The sequence below is a fragment of the Anguilla anguilla genome, chromosome 8 (genome assembly GCF_013347855.1).
Source record: "Anguilla anguilla isolate fAngAng1 chromosome 8, fAngAng1.pri, whole genome shotgun sequence".
Taxonomy (NCBI): Eukaryota; Metazoa; Chordata; class Actinopteri; order Anguilliformes; family Anguillidae; genus Anguilla; species Anguilla anguilla.
Genome location: NC_049208.1, coordinates 27,550,750 through 27,571,164, shown reverse-complemented (window position 1 = coordinate 27,571,164; position 20,415 = coordinate 27,550,750). Strand labels below are relative to the sequence as shown.

The 20,415-nt window shown below is 39.4% G+C and overlaps 1 long non-coding RNA gene across 1 annotated transcript in view; it reads left to right on the top strand.

Moving 5' to 3' along the window:
* The window catches only part of LOC118234422, a 50,042-nt gene extending 30,296 nt beyond the window's left edge, over positions 1-19,746 (top strand). Inside the window, exon 3 of the long non-coding RNA XR_004766664.1 lies at positions 19,595-19,746. This is a non-coding gene — a long non-coding RNA (uncharacterized LOC118234422). The remainder of the gene's footprint in view (positions 1-19,594) is intronic.
* The last annotated feature ends 669 nt before the right edge of the window (positions 19,747-20,415 follow it).

Below are 20,415 nucleotides of genomic sequence, written 5' to 3'. Positions count from 1 at the left end.
GAGAAATGACAACATCTATAGCCTCTCCTCGCTCATAAATACTGATATATAAACACATATTTCTTTCCTGTATCTGTATGAATATATCAGAGATTTTTTTTTTTTCTCCTTTTGTGGCACATCCACCAACAGGCTTTTGGTAAATGAGTTATATCTAGGTCCTCCCATCTACACTGTGAGGTAAATATACTCCTATTAGTGTTTGGCCACCAAGCATAAAATTCTCAGGGCCAAATTGAATTTGGATTTCCAGAAACAATTTATTGTAAGTCAAGTTATGTATAGTGAAGTTCTACAGTGAATACTCCTTCATTAAGCAAAGGCAGAGGTCTGCAACAGTATTTCTGCAGACTATTAACCTGTTCATTGGTCCAGTGAGCAGAGATGTCACAGGAAAACAGCAGCCAGAGGCCCCAGATACGATGTGCCCCACCACAGAGGCCTGGTGGAGGAGCCCAGCATTTACACATATGAACCGAGCATGGCGGAAGTCTCTGGCAGCCCATCAGCAGCTGCCAAGCCTTTTATTATGATTTTTTTTCTCCCTTGCGTGATGCATGGGCTCCGTGACTGAGGACTCTCAAAATCTGATTGCCACACTGAATAATAATCCGCTGTCTGAATTCACAGTCCTTTTTTCATTCTCTTCTCTTCAAAAGAAAAGTCTCTGCCTTGATGCGCCATAGTGGAAATTAGCAAATTGCTATAACCCGGTACATTACATCTCTCCTTGTTTAATATAAGGTTAATGTTCTTTGTACGCTGTCCCTGTTCAAATAAACTAAATAAATAAATTTAAAAATAGACACACAAATAACATGCAGACCATTTACTTGCTAAATGCCAAATCAAATTTTGTATGTTTCCACCACCCCACTCCCTTCCCTCTCCACCATCACACCACCTCTCTCTCTGTCTCTTCCGCTCTTTCTTTCTCCATCTCCTTTGGAGTTTGTCCCATCAATGGGTCGGCACAGTGTCCCAATATCACATGCAAATCATACTCCGTCCAGGCCAGTGTGTCATTTGATGTGACTTTGATGATCTCTGATGATTAAAGACCCACGGAGAACATAAAACAGAGTGTGCACAGCCAGGGTGGCTAGTCTGTCCCCGCTTGCAAATGCACCGGATCACGAGTCATTAATAAGGGGCATTTTGACGTGTCCCGAGGCAATCGTAAGAGTGAGGGGCGCAGTGATGGAGATGGTAATAAGAGGAGCCATACATCTTACCATACATTAGTGGTTGGGAGGAAGCATCTCCCAGGGAGAGACTAGCCCCCTCCAAGCATCCATCACCAGGTCGCTGTCCACGGATGGGATTTTGATGGAGCTGCATCCCGGCGCCCGTGTTTGGAGCAGGGAGGCATTTTTGGGGATGTTGACTGATGTAACGAGCGTAACAGTATTCAGACTGAGACGATGCCTAGGGAGAGGCGGGGCCTCTGACACATCGATTAAACGCCACCTGGCCGTGACGGCCCAGGGCGGCTCCCGGCATCCAGAGTCGAGGCGGAGCGCTGCCTCCCACCGCCGGGGCGCGAGGTGAAGCGAACGTCCGCCCACCGCCGCGGCCCGAGGCGGAGCAGCCCTTCCCCACACCTAACACCAGCATCCATCTCAAAGATGAATATTTCCCTTTTATTCAGATCTCAGGAGCCCTCCTTCAACGTGACCCCCAGACTTAATGCGCTCTCCCATATAGACAGGGGCGAGTATAATGACTTTGCTGGTAATGATCTGCACCGGTGGAGGATTTCACTCTCTAAATGTACAGAGTGGTGCAGTTTCACAGAGCAAATGGACAGGGGGAGAACAAATAAAACACTCCAGTTCAAAGGCGGAACACTCTCTCCAGTCTGCCAAATTGAATCCTCAAATCCGTTTCCTCTGTCGAACAGATTTATCATGTTTCACACTTGGTGCGGAAGTCTGCTGCAAGCTGCAGATGAGCTGCTTGTATGTAGCATGCTTACGGATTTGTGACTTGCATGCATTATGGGCTCTCTATCGACTTCTGATGGATTTGTGGTGTGAGCTGATATAGCTGCTCTGGACACAGCCAAAGTGCCCAGGGGTGGTTGCCTGCTGTTAGGAAGTTGAGCGGTGTTGGGGCCGTCGTTAGTCACAAAAGAGTGAAGAAGACCGTGCCCCTGGGTATGGCCGTTAAACCTGCCTACCGCCTCTCAAAAGCCTGGCTGCCATTTTATTCCTTGAGGTTTCGATTCCAGTCGGGCATGCAGTCATCAGATTCTGTTAGAAACTCCTCGGCTGTATCTTAGCTTCCTTTCCAGTTTCTTCAGTTTACCAGTCTGTCCTGAGGTGGTAGGAACGGCAGAAAGTAATGTGCCCATTGAAGAATGAATCCCCCCATTGCTACTTAAAAAAAACCCTGCAGGACTTAATGTTATTCCCCTCATAATTTTCTGTTGAGCCAAAGAAGAAAATGGGGCAGTTCAATCAAAAGAAACTGAGCTGGCAACATGACAGCCATAATTAGCATAAAATGAGATGCTGGTTACAGAGGGCAAATGATGCTTCTACAAACAGCTTTCCGCATCTTATATTTATGGTTTTCATTTTCTTACGACCCCCCCACCTTTGGAATCATGTTTGTTTCATTAACCCCCCACATCTTAGAAATGATTACGAAATGCAGAAACTGTCAGAACCAATAAAGGGAGACTCCGCAGTGCGCTGATTGGGTTCAGAAAAACCAACTAACTTGAAACACAGTGGCATTTCTGTTGGTCCGAGTGCTCATGTAACTTTTAAACAAACAGATCAGAAGGATGGGGTGTGGTCTGGCTACAAAGTTCATGTAATTCATATGTGAATTGCATGATAACTGAATCATTCTGAGGTCTCATTTCCCTCTTACGCATGTACATGCACACCCACACACACACACACGCACACACATACATACATATTCATATGTTTCAGGCCTCTACACCCTCTAACACATGTTCTTGGTCTAGCTGGTCCACAGCTCCATAGCAGGCCCAATGTTGAGTTAGTTTTCTTCCTGGAATAACACACAAGCAGAATCAAACTCATAACATACACTTACATTACAGGCATTTAGCAGATGCTCTTATCCAGAGCAACTTACACAACTTTTACATAGCATTTACATTGTATCCAATTATATATATGCTGAAGCAATGCGGGTTAAGTACCTTGCTCAAGGGTACAACGGCAGTGCCCTAGCGAGGAATCGAACCTGCAACCTTTTAGGTTCCAAGACCAACTACTTACCAATTAAGCTACACTGCCTCCCACTTTTATCTTATGATTCCAAGAAAATGTAAGCTGTAAATGTACCACAAATCTGGTTCAGCCAAACCTCACTTGTATATTAAACTTGCCTCATACCAAGCCTTTTGACAAATTCAATGCATATTTTAATATTATTTATACACACAATATAAAGTGTTGCACATAACATTTTCTTTTAATATTTAAATATCTGTGCCAAAAAAGCGATGTGCAATATGAGCAGCATTGTTATTAAAATGAATTATAGCACATGCACGTTCCCACACACACACACACCCTAGCAACAAAAATAAAACACTTTGCATAAAATTATGAATATTTCTATGAGTCTGCGTATCTATAAACTGCAGCTTTTGACTTAAGACTAAGCAAGCAGCACACTCAACTAATGTGATTATGCATATTAGCTGTGACACAACTGTAATTTTATTTGCCAGGATGCATAGTAACAATGAAAATACAGCAAAATAAGCTGTTATGGATATTCTGTATTGGAAACATGATTCACCAGTAACCAGCAAAAAATAGTTACGATTCGAATGTTATTTGTCCACATTCAGACATTTATAAGATAAGGTGTGTCATAAATAAATAAACAAATAAATGTATGCATGCGGATATGTAACAGGCCACTGTCAGATTCACATAGAAGTGTGTTGTTTTTTTTACATTTTGGAACTGAATATCAATCTGCCGAGCGGTGCAGTGGATATCACTGTCGCCTTGCCACAAGACATTACCGAGTTCAAATCCCAACCAAGAGCCTTTCTATGTGGAGTTTGGGTGTTCTCCTGGATTTCCACTGGGTAGTCCAGTTTCCTCCCACAGTCCAAATACATGCAGTTGGCTAACTGGAGACTCTAAATTTCCTGGAGGTATGAATGTGCGAGACCTGTCCAGGGTGTACTCCAGCTTCTCGCCCCACAGTATGCTAGGATAGGCACTAGCCCCCCCATGACCCTGACCAGGAATTGGTTAAGAAAATGGATGGATATCAATGTGCCCTGAAGAAACAAGAAAGATGCGCACCGTATGCTAAATTTATTAAATTTATTATACCACCAAAAATGAGCATTCTGTATTGTTTTTCCTGAGTTATGTCTAGGCAGATTTCCAAAAAGGCCATTGGAGACTTCAAAAGGACACTCTGTAACCAAATAATATTATGGGTCTTCAGAAGTGTAAAATTCTGCATATTGTATACTATATGCTTGTGGAAGAAGTATGCCTAAAAGTAGCTTGCATTCCCACTACCGGCCACCCTCCACCTCCCCCTCCCACTCCATCTCCTTTCCCCTCCCCTCCCCTCTCCACCTATCTGTTAGTTTCTCCATTTTGGGGACTAAATATGACAACGATTTCGTTCGCTGGATTTTTGCCTTGACAAGCATATTACTTTATTGTGATTTGTGTCATCTGTGGAGTTCCGAAATGCAAAGATGATGATCCCCCAAGCTTGTCCTGCCACCCCACATATTATGAAATAAGGAACCATTGTCGCTAAAACACCGGTATGGTAAAATAGTTTATAGAGATACTGTGAGATTTAACACTTTCAAATGGTGTATTGTGTGACCAGACTGTAAAAAATGGAATGAATATAAATAAACCCACATTTTCAACTGAGTTGAAAATGTCTTACTGCTGCCATTGTCACTGTATGAAAGCAAAACATGTTCACTTCACATATTTGTGGGAAATATGTGAAGTGAACATATGTGGAGGTCAGGTAGATACACAAATGTAATCATTAAAATAAAGATAATTCCAAAAGTAAACCAGGTGTATTTGTGTGTGTCTGTGTGTGTGTGTGTGTATATATATATATATATATATATTACTAAAAATACTACTCCACATTTAATTCTGTGAAGTAATGCCTTTAATGGAGACCCAATGTCTCTGGGGAGTTCGATTGTTTATACCTTCTTAGTTCATGACCAGCTGTACCACTCTTCAGTAACCTCTAAAAAATATTTAGTTATTAATGGGATGTTGCCATTAGCAACAAAAGCAGTATTCTTGCCTTCTGTGAAGAGTGGGTTGGAAATGTAGAAACTATTGTCAAATTATTTTTATTCCAGACATATTGTGCTGCAGTTCTTCAGGCTTTTTTCCTCGTTAGAGATTTTTGTTTGTGGTTGTTTTCATGGAACAACAAGACAAGAAAACAAACAAGAAAATATGCACATATACCATCAACAATACTTGCTTAAACTGACATCTGAAAAAAAATTTGTGAGAAAATTGTTCGTTTTTTTTTTTTTTTCTTTCGGGGACATTTTTATGATTTTAAACTATAGACTACCCCAACCAGATAAGGCAATAAAAAAATATATGTTTCTATTTTCACCGTACATTCCAGTCAAGAAGTTGTGGGAACATTTTGCAAGGATTTATGGGAGTTCAGCGCATGCCAAGTACGCTTCAAAAAATATCCTACTCTGGATTTCACCTCCCATTGCGCTCCATCAGAAATGTTTATAACAATCAGCCCTTTGAATGCACCCCTTGTGAGCAATGCTCCCTGAAGCTTGCACTTTCATGGTCTGCCCCCAATGGCAGGATTGGGAAATGCACATATATTTCCCCTACAGGCCTGTTCTCTGCTCCACGCTGCACTCATAATCAAATCTAAGTGTTTTCTGTTTCCATGCAAGTCTGAGAAGCCGAAGGCTATGTTGATCTTCTGCAGCAATAGTCATGGGAGTGCCAAAACGCCTCACTTCAGAGACCTTTTGTTGGTGAGTGAACTTTACATTGTGAGTGTACCATTGCCGTTTAGTATGCCTTTGGTTGAATCTCTAACTTCTGGGGGAAAAAAAATATATCTCTCATCCCCCAGCCACTTTTGAGCATTGCCAGAAGGATATTCCATGGGGAGTAGGAATTTTACTGTGCAGCTTCCGAGCTGAGGGACTTTGATAGCAGAGAGAAAATAAAACTCTTCAATCTGAAGCAAGATTGTTTTGACCATAACAGTGCAGTATGCTGAGTGTAATAATGGAACAATCCCATCACTCAGAATGTATGTGCTTCAATATTACCTTTGTTGATTTGGGACATTTATTGCATTTAGGTTTTGTCTCTGAAAATATACTGTACAGTGAGAGAAATGCCATTCTTTTAATGTAGTACCAGCCAGGCTTATATTTCTTTTGAGTTGGGCAAAAATCCATGTTATGTCACGGGAGTTTCAACTAGACCGTATTGACACCTCATAGAATTGTTTTTTCCACTTTAATTAACAAAGATATTGGGTGCTCTGTTTGTATATTTATTTCAGTGCAAACAATATGAAATTAGCAATTGATGCAGTATACCTACAAAACATTTAAACATTAAGGGAGTGAGTCTGTTTTCAAAAGCATTATCTCAGGGGAAATAAGTAATACAAATCTGCAACAGTAAACAAGAACCTGAGGCAACACACAGAAATTGTCACCAATGCTGTGCCATGAAAAAGTATTTGCCCCCTTCCTGGTTTCCTCTATTATTACATATTTGTTAAATTGAATGGTTTTCAGATGTTTAGCCAAAATATAATATTAGACAAAGGGAACATGAGTAAACACAAAACACATTTTTAAAATTATTATTTCATTTACAAAATAATATAAATTAAAGTTATCAAAAGAAAGTAATCAACAGAATAACTTAAACTGAAGTCATCAAACACCTGTATCACTCATGAGAAATATTAATTGCAACCTTAAACTTAACTGGTTGCACCACCTTAAGCAGCAATAACTGCAACCCAATGCTTCCTATAATTTGATATCAGTGTTTCACATCACTGCAGAGGAATTTTAGCCCACTTTTCTTTGCAGAACTGTGTTAATTCAGACGACTTGGTAAGTTTCATTTCAGGTCCTGCCACAGCATCCCTATTGGGTTCAATTCAGGGCTTTGACTCGACTCCAAAACTTTAATTTTGATTCTTTTCAACCATTCAGTTGTGAACTTTCTTTTGTGTTTTGGATCATTGTCTTGCTGCATAGCCTAATTATGCTGCTGCTTCAGCTCACAGACAGATGACCAGACATTCTCCTTAAGAATTTTTTTTGGTACTGAGCAGGCTTCAGGGTTGCTTCAATAATGGTACGTCGTCCAGGTCCCGAGGCAGCAAAGCATCCCCACACCATCACGCTACCACCACCATGTTTGACTGTTGATATGAAGTTCTTAATGTGAAATACTGTATTTACTGCACGCCAGACATAACGGGACCTGTGTCAACCAAAAAGTTCCACTTTTGACTCATCGCCCATAGAACATTATCACAAAAAGCTTCAGAATCATCCAAGTTCTTTTTTGCAACTGTGAGACTTTGATATTTCTGTTGGTTAGCAGTGCTTTCTTCCTTGCTACTCTCCCAATAATCACATTTTTACCCAGTCTCTTTCTTATTGTGGAGTTATGAACACTGACTTTAGCTGAGGCCAGGGAACATTCTTTGGATGTTCTTCTGGGATCTTTTGTGACTTCTTGGATAAGATTATGCTGTGCCTTTGGAGAAATTTTTGGCACTCCTAGGAAGATTCACCACTGTTCCAAGAATTTTATGTTGGAGATAATGGCTCACTGTGGTTCAGTGAAGTCCCAGAGCCTGAGAAATGGCTTTGTAAGCCTTTCTAGAATGATACATTTTAACTTTTCTCATCTCTTCTGGAATTTCCTTTGACCATGGAATAGTGCGCTTTGCAGTGACTACTCCTCTCTTACTGATGGTAAGGTTCAATATGTACGATCTTTACATTCAACAGGGCTGGCTGCAATCAAGACTGGCTGTGTTCAATCAGCTGAATTTAATTATCAGTTAAATTTGATTGATTGGTTGAGTAACTAAGGGGGCAATTACATTTCTAAGATGGGTCAAATAGGTGATAACTTTTTTTGATAACTGTTTTGTTTACTCAGTTTCCCTTTGTCTAATATTACATTTTGTCTCATGATCTGAAACCATTGAGTGGCGCAAATAAGCAATAATAGAAGAGATCAGGATGGGGAAAAATACTTTTTCACAATACTTTCTAGTGTAGGAAAATTTGTAGCTGATTGCCTGACATTTTAATTGATCAAACTCTCCTGGGAGTGTGGTGCCACAATGCTAGCTAATGACACTGCTGCTACTGTAAAAGGTGCTTTCTAGGAGGGCTGTGCTGGACTCTGGGCTGGCATCCTCCAGTGCCACCCCTCACAGTTAGTCAGTGGGCATGCTGGCTCTGTTCATTTGATTTGAGCTCCAGTCACTATTGAATTCAAATCAAAAAAATGTTTTCGCTGTCCTAACTTTAGCCAAGTACTACGATTTAATTTACTCATTTTTTAGACAATTTGTTTCCTTATTTTTTAAATGAAGTCAATTTATCAGAATTTATAGAGAACGTTAATTTTTATTGGATCTGCTCTCCCTGTCTGATATAAATTATATAAAAGACGGGTCCCTTAATGAGCTTGAAGGTGAAATAATTGTCAGTGCCAACTATAAAAGGATATGATTCCAATTTTTACCGACATATGCTGTCTACATGAATATCTGGCCACATGCCTGAGATGCATAAAACCAGACAAGAGTAGTTAATGGAAAATGTTAAGAACTATGCGAATGTAAAACTCAGCACTTATGGTTGCCCTCACGTCACTTGTGAGGTTACACTTGTGGTTCTGTGCTATGCACGTTTTGTGCAAATGCAATTAGGAAAGGTTTTCCCTGCAATCATTTAATATGAAGCATATGCTTCTCTATAATTGCTTATACTGTATGCTTTTCTTGGCACTCTGTGTACTGCTTCCTCACACCATGTGGTACTTCCTATTCTGTGCCTATTTATGTTCTTGCACTTCTATTCTTTATGGTACGCACTTTATACTATACTCTTTCATGACGGCCCTGCCATTTGACAGATGCTTTAAAGTCATCCTACTTTTTAAAGCATCTGTCAGATTAATAAATACCTGTGACTAAGACGTGAGTGATTGATCCATTTCTAAAAGGTTTGTTATAGTGATTAAGATTAAACTGATATTTTAATTGTAATATTTATGGAAATTTCCAGAAATACATTTTTCTTTTTTTGGTGGAGCTATAAAAAACAGAAATGGTTGCCAATCCTATTTTTTTTGGGGGGAAGACCTGGGAGGAATCTGAATTTGGTATGTACAAGTTGCCCAGAACAGCTGGCATGTTAAATAATTTATTGAATGCAATAACTCTGCGCTGGTTGCTAATGGAAGTGACATGGGAAGACACAAATTGTATCGTGTATCTCTATAGATTAGAATAACAGCACTTTGGCACTTAACATGAAATCAGAAATGAAATAGCTGTTCGGTATATTTTACCTTTACTCAAGCATGCCCCGCTTAGATAATTATTTTCAGTTCATAATTTATGTTTATTTGCCTGCTGGCACAAATTTTCACCATTGATTTGGAAAGAATTATGTCTTAGGAACAATTGTATGCAACAGGAGAATGGTTGGATATGATGTTATTTTATTGTGACCTTCATGAAAGAATGAGAAAGAGAACATGCGGTCATTGCTTTGTACTGGTAACAATCTGTTGTGTTTAATGCTGCCGTCTAAAGAAAGGGAACATGAAACAGGACAGAATTCATGGCACCTGTACTAGCTTCAACCTTAACTGCTGTAGGGGAGGGTAAAGGAAACAAAAACGGCAAAGAAGCACTGTATGCAGAGAAAAGGTGGACTCAATCTCCTGTTGACAACTCCATGACTCTGACCCGTCTACCATTAACATATATGTTGTGAGGTTATTGTTTATAATTAATCACTTCTGTATCAGTCTAACAAATCAATAGACAAAATTTCATGTCAGATTTGGCCTGTTGGTGGTGCTAGAGGGGTGGATGAACTGACCCCAAGCTTGGTTTCTGGATACTTTGGCCTGTCCTCTATCAACGTGCCAAATTTCACAGAAATCCACCAAGCTGTTCTATAGGCTGCCATGGCAAAAACGACAATAATAATAGTCATAGTGAAAATTATGACAATTACATTAGGTGCCTACGCACCTTTTCCTAACTATATTGTCCCTAGTGCTCTGATTACCTATATCTTAGATAGTATCTAGCACTGTATCAAGCCTGGTCTTGAAAATCCCTAGGGTTTATGCCTCTACTACGTGACCTGGCAGGCTGTTCCACACATTGACTACTTTCTGTGTGAAAAAAATTCTTCCAAATGTCTGTATGAAATTTGCTAATTTCCATTTATGTCCCCTCATTCTACTAACAGAGCTCAACCTGAAGAATCCCTTGCAGTTCACTTTGTTAATCCCCTTTATGAATTTACAAGTCTCAGTCAAATCACCCCTAACTCTCCTTTTGCTAAGCTTGAAGAAATTAAGCATCTTAAGTCTTTCCTCATAGCTTTTATCTTTCATACCAGGAATCAATTTGGTTTCCCTGCTTTGAACCTTTTCCTGAGCCTCTAAATCTTTTTGGAGTTACATCCCCAATACTGCACACAATACTTCAAGTGTGGTCTAACAATTGTATGAGATAAGTATACAGTAACTTCCTTGGATTTATACTCGGTACGATATATACCCCAGCATCCTTTTGGCCTTTTTTACTGCTTCAGCACAGTGCCTAAAACCTGAAAGGCTTTGATCAACTATTACACCCAAGTCTTTTTCAAAGGTCTACAGCTACATACTGTGTACATGCACTACAGTAAGGATCTGTTCATTACACAGTAATACTGTAGTGAAAACTTCAGAAACCATTTACATGTACATGATACACAAATGTGGAATATCTGGCCCTCCTCGCTGGAAGTGCATGCCAACCTCCGCATTGTTCTCAGTCATGCATCTGACTCTACAGCAATCAGCATTGCTGAGATTTCATTTTCAGACAGTGCTTTAAAGTTATCTAGGGTTGCGCACTAGAATATGAGTAAATTTCAGTATTTCAGAAAGTAAATGTCCATCCATCCATCCATTATCAAAACCCGCTTATCCTGAGCAGGGTGGTGAGGAGTGCTGGAGCCTATCCCAGCATGCATTGGGCTAGAGGATCACACCCTGGACAGACCGCCAATCTATTGAAGGGCACACGCACCAATCACTCACACACTAATACCTATGGGAAATTTTAGAGTCTCCAATTAGCCTACCTTCATGTTTTTGTACTGTGGGAGGAAACCGGAGTACCCAAAGGAAACCTACGCGGGCACGGGGAGAACATGCAAACTCCAAAAATTATATAAAATTATTCAGGCTGACAAAGATTTTTGACCAAAAAATGGTGTTCAAATCTTTAAGTCATTTAAAGCATTCAGATATTGTAACTGAAAATTGCATTAACTTGTGAGGCAATTACAATGACAATTATATCACGCTGTTGAAATTTAGGTATATAATATTTGAAGACATCAGCAGGAAAAATACTCAGTATGTAAATTTCTGTCGTTTAATGTCAATGCCATTTTTCCTATTTAATTGGGGGTGTGAGTAAATCTGGAAGTCACTGCATAAGCATCATATGTATTATTTCAGCATCACAGGAGTTCTTCACAAAACTTCAGAATACATCTCGACTTATGTTAAAAAAAAAAAATACAAAGCAAAATGAAAATTAGTTAAATTATACATCAGCCCAGCGAAAATTCCATTTTAAACCAGCAAGCTGTTCAAGCTTGTCAAGCTGGCTTAAGCTGTGTTCTTGACATTTTTAGCTGTTCACCAGCTGACTAGCATATATAGTCAGCTGGTCCACCAGTTGATCACCAGCTTACTCTACCAGCTTTGACTACCCACAGACTACCTATAACCAAGTGTCAAAAACACAAATTAAATAATCAGTTTAGAATCCCTGATCTTAGCTGGAATTTTCAACAGTGAGCTATAGATTATGCCTATGATTTATTATTATTAGGTGCATACCTTAATCCTTTTTACAGATTTATTGGCGTCTCTGGCCATTTTTTCAGTTATAAGTTAATTTGCCTGCAACCTTTCCCGTACTTTGTAAAATGAACAAAACAAGTGTGATATGTGACTTGATAAATTATCTTCTGCACATCTCATCATTTTTACAAAAAATTCCTTGTGCTTCAGTCACCAGATCAGAGATCTGTTGCCTAACAGCAGGGAACAATGAGATGTACCCGTTCGTTTTAACATTAAACTAAGAGTATTCCAAAATTATTTTATGTTGGATTGGATTTTTACAAACGGGTGAAAACCCTTCAGTCATCTTTTTGGTAACAGGGCCAGGTCAAAACCTAGTATATGGCTGGACCGGCCGACCAATGGTGTAACTTCATCACTCAGTCACTCAGGCACAGACATTCGCGTTTATGGCCGTTTGTGGTCCAACCAAAAACACTCACTTTTCCATTGAGGATTGGACAAGACATTATGTTTCATTGGATAGCTGCCTGTTTAGATGATGATCTGTAGCTAGAAACGAATTGGTTTTTACAAACTAATTAGCATTAAAGTGTATATAGCTTCATAAAATTTGTTATAATGCAACTGAAAATATTTTACTTCACAAACGTGTGAGTCATTGTATGTGTCCTGGAGTTTTGCTGTGTTGTTTTCTAATAGTTGTCATAAAACAGGTTTTTCAATGAAAACATAGCTTCAGAAATATTTTTTGGCCTTAGGGCACAGCATGTACACCATTATTTCATCTAATTCCAAAGAGAAATATTATTGTTGCATCTAATGATACTTATTATAAGAGAACTTATAGTAAGTATGAACAAACCTTACTATACTCCTTGATTCACTGAAATTCCCATGAAACTAAACTGCACAAAAAGGCTAATCTTTAAGGTGCAATATATCATTCTCCTTGGCAGGTGCTACTATCTACATTTACAGTGGATATGCAGTCAGTTGTTGTCAGCTGGGATCATTGGCAAATAAAACATTCAAACATTATTTGCAAAAATGCAGTGCAAAGTGAAACCTCAAGCTTTCATAAATCAACAGGTGCTTGTGTATAAACACCCCAGTAAAACAGACACAGGGCACCAGCCCTCTTTCTCCTATTTTAAAGTGGGCCAAAAGCACTCCTAATATTCAGCATAGGTGCAGCACTGATTAAACGCACTGCTCTGCATTTGTGGCGCTGGGTTGATTCTCACTGAGTGTAAGAGATAATTTCACACTCGCTGCTCTGGTAATGTTTGCCTGGGCTGGCAGTGGACAGGCATGGATTTGTCCATGTCTTACTTTCCGTTTGATAGTGTGTGCTGTTTCCTTGAATCTTTGGCCCTGGTTCAGGATAACAGATTGCAAAGCCAATTAACTAAAACATATTACATCACCGGCACATTAAAAATAGCCAACTCAGCTCAAATAATGATGTCATATCTATGTTTGAACGAGCAGCCTTTTAAAAGTGGAGGGGAGGCCACCAGTACCAGTCTTTTTTTTTTTTTGTTTGTTTTTGGTTTCAATACCAGCATTGATATGTGCCTTTAAATGGAGCAAAGGACCATATAGAGTGGACTTTTGGATTCTTCTTATTTTATTTTTATTTATTTATTTATTTATTTATTTATTTATTTATTTATTTATTTATTTATTTATTTATTTATTTATTTATTTAAGTAAACATTAAATAAATGTAATTGATTGGAATTGATCATTTAGTCATTTCATTTGGTTGCGCTTCTCTCTGCATTTTGTAAAATCCCTTCCTACCATTTGTGCAGTTTGCAGATGATGAGTCTTATCTGTGATTGATGTTCTGCAAACTATAATGTCTCAGTGAGTAAAATCCTGAATTTTGATGTCTAGAGGGGTGTAAATCTAAGTTGAGAGACGTGTTTACTAGGTTAACCCCAATATACAGTACAGTAGTACAATTGAAAAAAAATAATATTGCCAAAGAGGTTTAAGAATTGAATTTTTAGCAATTCATGCAGTTTCTCAAGATTCGCCAGATCCTGAAGTGGGTAGAAATTAATTATTGCTTTGGATTAAAAATAATGGTATATATTAAGGAATGACATTTTTATTTGATTAGTTATAGATCAGTATGCCGAAAAATGACTCAAAAGATGTCATTCCTTACTTTTTAGCTGCTCTATTTGTTCTTGATTCGTTCTGATTTTTTCACAAAGACGAAAGGGCGACTTGCACGTCCTGCCACCCGGTTAAATGGTTTTTGCTGGTCCTGGCCATGGAGCTTCTCCACCCATAGCTCCCTAGTGGTGGAACAGACTCCCCATTCCTCTACAAACAACTCAGTCACTGCCCATTTTATACCGTGGTCTGAAGGCACATCTCTTCAGATTGTACCTTGACTAACACTACTCCTCCGCAGGGTTACCCCCATTCTTGGATCATTGTCTTATATCACTTTTATCCTTTTATTTTGATATACTAGCACTTGAATTATGTTACACTTGTATCTTCATCTAGTACAGTACATTTGTGGTGCACTTGTACTATCATTTTGATGCCGTAGCTCGTTCTCATATCTCTTGTAATCATACCTCACTTCTAGTTTGACTGGTCATAACTTTCCTGGCTTAGCCTACACTTACTGCTTGAACTAGACTTGATGTTCATGGCTATGGATAACTGATACTTAATGAGAATCGTATATTAACGGACATGCATTCTGTAGTTGTTCCAATGACCTTCGGTATGCATTTATTGTCGCTTTGGATAAAAGCATCTGCTAAGTAAAATGTAATGTAATGCAATGTATAGAAAGGTCCCTTTTCTTTTTGCTCTGCAAAGACCTTCAGTACAGAAAACAGTTTACTAGCAAAGACCTTCATCACAAAGAAAAATGTTTTATTATTTATTTACTTTTTTTTTTTTTAATGTATTTAACTTTTCACTAGACTGCTTTTATTAATAGAGGTTTTCCTGTTATTGAGTGAGGACTTCATTTAGGCTATAGCTTTTAAAGAATGAGAAGAATTTTCACATTCTGGAGTTGTAAACTACCTGAACAGTCTACTCACTGCCTTCCAAACACTCCTCTAATGGGTTTGCAAATACATTGACCATTTAATTTCCTTGCAAATCCCATCTGCTGCTGACAGTGAAAAAGATACAAATCGATCCTGCTTGCAGCTTATTATAATGCTTTTGTTGTTCATCCATTAAACTCACTCAGTGTTATAAATACATGGACTACAAATTCAGGTAATCTTTAAAAACAATACTAAATATTTTAGTATCTGTTCTTTGCATACTGGAGAAATGCTGTAGTAATCTCAAGCTCGTAAAATGTGATGGAAAATGTAATTCTTCAACATAACTGTGATTCAGTTAGGTAAGAGTACATAACTGAAGTGGCACAAAGAAATATGATGAACCATTGCATTGCATGTAGCTGAATTAAACCAAATAAGCATGAATGATACTGATTTTCCAAAACGATTTTTAAAGTGAGGCCAATTTAGTCCATATTTGCCACAAATCTAAGTAAGCGTTGCCATTTAACGTTCTTTCCAACACTTTTCATAAATTATGTGATCACTGAGCTCAGTACATTATGTTTTCTCCAGATCACAATAAGGTACATTTGTTTCTCAGCAGTAAGGACAAAGTAAATTGTGGTTATCTTGATTTCAGGCCCCAGCTGTTTCAGCTGAAAAAAAGAGTATTGTCAGATTCAAATTTAATGAATATTTCACACAAGACTCAGAGTTATTTGAAGACACAGATTATATATATATTTTTTAAATCAAGATAAAGAGTTGGGTTAAGCTAATTAAAACCTTCTAATCTTAATAAATGGCTGATTAGCATTGTCAAAGGTCATTTCATTTTTATATCATTTTTTATGTAGATTGTGTATAAACCTTTTCAGACAAAATTGATGATCTCATTCCAAAAGGTAAGCGGGGCCCCATGATGTCAACACCACTGTTTATTATAGTTACTGATGCATTCATATCGATACCTATTGAACATATAAACATGGCTGTGTCAATGTGGAAATATGCTTGTGTTGTATGTGTCTCATACAGTAAGTTAAGGAGAACTTTACCTCCATTCATCTAAACTCTCCCCAATGGCAATCCGGTCTCTTTGATTTTGTGATTAAATCAGGTATCAGTATATCCGGCAGAATGAAAGCCCCCACAAAAAAGTAGTAAGGAAAAAGCTTGTTAGAAAGAGAAGGAGCAATATCAATTTTCCTCAGTTGGTTATTAGGCAGAAAATTGGAGCTAGACATCGTCAAGTGCCCTTTGAGCCAGTGGCATTCTTGTGATGCCAGAAGCTTTACTCCATGTACACTTCACTCGTATAGGCGAAGGCTGCCACAGCGATACCGTTTGTGTGGATAGGACTGCCTCTGGGCCAGGCTAAGTGTATTACAGGCCTGGGAATTGCTGATGTAGTTAAGATAACCCAGCTGGAGATCTGAACAGGAGTCCTCTGAAAATACTTATTTTTCTTGTATTATATCAAAAGATGTAATAAAATAAAAGAAAAAGAGGGGGTGTAAAGAGATTGTTACATATAACAACTTCATTTCTGATCGAAGGTCTCCCAGTCCAAAGAATGTTCATGTACATATTTTGGGATGCTATGTACTGTACTGCATGTTTAGACTGTGAATGGATGTGACATATACACTGTATTTAGCATTTTTTTTATATATATGCTTACATCGGTTACCTTGAGCTATTTTAACTCTCTAGTCCGATCGCCTGGTCTGTTGTTCACCTTAAATACTTGAAATGAGCAAAGGGAAATGTACATATGATGCTCTGTACCTCCCAGACTGTCTCCCCTCCAGCAGTACAGATCTGAATTTGTTGAGGGATCTCACCATTGCCCTCGCCATGTCATCAGCAAAGTGCACGCCTCATTTAAAGGAGAACTTTGCAGCATTATCAGGCCCTAATGCAGTCTTCGTAGCGGAATTGCACCAACACACTCACCTGCGGCATCACATTTCCGATGACCCTGACTTGCTTTTAGTAAAAAAAAAACACAAATTTAACTTGTAATGTGCTTATTGGCTGCTGGCCTTTTGCCTCCTAGTGTATCTAATGGTGTTACATACTGTAATTACTTCAGCAACTACTCGCTGCGTACCAGGCAGTCAGTCCACAAGTAAAAGACACTGCTGGGCATAGTTGCCTCAGTCATAGCAAACATAGCTAACTAACTAACTGACTAATTAACTGACTAAATAGATAAGTAAATTGTCTTGTTATTTTTAAAGATAAGGGTGAATTCAGGACAAAATTTATATTACTCCTTAATGTTGCATTTTGGAGTGCAAAATATATATTATTACAAATATTTTAAAAGCCTGTTTAAGAAATGGGAAAATAGCAGAAGAATAAAAGTAAAACAGTAAAAATGAATGTAATTTGCTCCAGATTTATTGATTCAGCAAAGTTATTGTGACTCTCCCATCTCTGCAATTGGTAACAAGGGGAATGCCAGACTATTGCCAAATCTCAGGCTTATTAATAAACCTGATTGCTTTAATCATTATAGCTTTAGTTTTAAATTGAATGGAAGGATAGTGGTGCACTGCTGAAATTATATCATTAGGGCAGCATTAAAATGAAACATTAAAAATTGAAAAGGTCTAAAAATATATAAGTGGGTACAGAAATCTGTACAGTTTGTGCTAGGCATTGAAAAAAAAATTGGTTTGTTAAAAGAATCTTTGAAGTAAGTGGGAATCTATATTACAAGAAGGTCTGAATGTATTATGTGCATGGAAGTATGATTTTGCGTATGTTTCATTGAAATAGAAATATGCCAGGTTCTGCGTGGGGGGGGTTGGTATGTAATTTCTATTTTGCCATGTCAACACACAGGCCACGGTCACTGCATATTGCAGAACCGGTTTTTTAAGAAGTTACATTCTTAAGTTTGCCGTCTCCATTATGCATCTGCACACCTTTGATAGAGCGTCATGTTGTTTCCCTCTCTGCTTCACTAGCGGCCTGTGAATGTACTCCCTCCGGCAAGGCAGGCCTTTAATAAGAAAGTATTCTATCAATGCTTTTAATGTGAAAACCCAATGAAGTCATTTCACGCTGGATTGAGCAACCTCGCTTCGCTATTGCGCGGCCTCTGCGGTTCACGGAGGCGAACTTCGCCGCCTCGACTGATTATGCTAAATGTCCAATCAGTGCGACGCAAAACGCAGACTAATCTCTTTCGCATGAGCGCGAAGCCTAGCGGGGGGTGGGAGGCGGCTGCCATTTCGCGAGGGTGGAATCGTGGGCAGGCCGCAGATGCTTCATAATAATGAAGAGATGGGGAGCAACCTAACGATGCAACATGCTTGTGTCTTTATTTGTACTTTCTGACGTTGTGCCTCAGTATGTGATCAATCACCCATGGTGCACTGTCAGAAAAGGCAGTCTGCGGGATGGAGAGCTCATTACAAAGCTGAGGGATAGCTAGGCGAAACTCTTCTGCAGCGGAAAACGCTGCCTTAATGAGAGATGTACAGGGCTTGCATCCCAGAGGTCAATTTGTTTTAAGTGAAAACATTCAGGCAACTATAATTAGCCTATGGAGATTTCTTTGTTCGTTCTTGAGTGTGCCTTTACCCTCAGATATGCTCCAACAAAAATTAAAATATTTAATGGAAAACTGCAACGCAAGTTGGTGGTTGATCATTCTCTTGCAGCGGAGTGTTTTCTCTTGACTGTGTGGGCTGATCACTGCTTTCCAAGTATACTTTTACATGAAATGCTGATTAATAAAAGAATGATTCCTAATGAGGTTCCTCCTAGCGTTTAAAAAGTACCATTTAAAAAAGTAGGCAAGGGTTGTATAAATTCTGTGTTCTTGAGATTCTTGCATCTGAACATTCAGAGGCTGCAGTTAAAGTAAGTATGGAGGTTTTAGAGGATGTTTCAAAGGTAGAACAGTTTTCTGTATAACAGATTAATGCTCTGCTGAATGTTAGGGCAGTTAGGGGTGTAGCATGGTGCAATGTGTGGAGCTGTACAGGGGCAGCACAACACATACACTCATACGCTTTGTTTGCTAAGAGACAGAGGATTCCTGGAGAAGGATGGAACCTGTCATTTCCAAAGGGAAATACAGTATTATTTTTGTCTCTCTCTCACTCTCTCTCTCACACACACACACACACAATCAAATCCTACACGCAGACACACAATCCATACATTTCACACACAACCCATGCACAGCAGCACACACACACATCACATGCCAGGACGCCAAACATCATATTTCCATTTTATTGCTCCAGCATGGAGTTCCACTTGTCTCCAAGTAGCTTGAGCATAAGCCACTATCACATTGCCGCTTGCATGCATCAACAAGCACCCCATTCCAATCAACAGATTGCTTCCCTTGGCCATGAGGAACCTGCAGAACCTCCTTGTCACATTTGTGCCTCTCACCCCAGCACCACGTCACCCCAACGTGATGAGACAGAATGGTCACAGTCTGGGCCCCTCGTGCGGATTTGGAAGAGGGCGGTCTCCACGCCCGCGTGCGGTCACGTGTAGGTTTCCCCCGAGACAGCAGATGGCGCACGGCTGCGCAGGAGTCCGACACATGCACGCTGTTCCCGGGGTCTGCCGCCTGACCCATAAAACCATGGGACATTCAACCATGGGACTTTCCATTCAATCCTGATGGCCGAGCAGACTGGCAAGAGCAAACTGAAAACAAATGCTGCAAACCTGGACATCACACTGGACAAAGCCACTATCCTGCTGCATTAAAAAAACTGGTATATGTATGTGTTTATTTGGTGTCAGTTATTGTTTGCAGTGCAGCAATCAATTGTGTCTCCTTAACTCAGATTCATATTCCGTTTTTGTTGGGTTACAGTCGTGTCACAGTATCTGCCTTCAGATTTTTTTTTTCACCCTTTCCTAAATTGGAGATCCTGACCTCCCCAGTGACGCAGAAGATAGCCATGCGAGGGTGTGGAGGTGAAAGATCTGAAGGAGTGGAGATCAGATGGTTAACATATCTTGGCAACAACAGCAGATGGAGATGGAGGAGGAAGACAGTGTTGGTTGTGCTAGGCAACAGGATGGGAGGGAGGTTACTCATAGCAAAGCTGCTCTTCATCAGGAGTGAATTGTGGAAGAAATTAGTCAGCATGCGCCTTTGACATCAAAAACCAACGGAGGGCAAAATCTGAATTTGC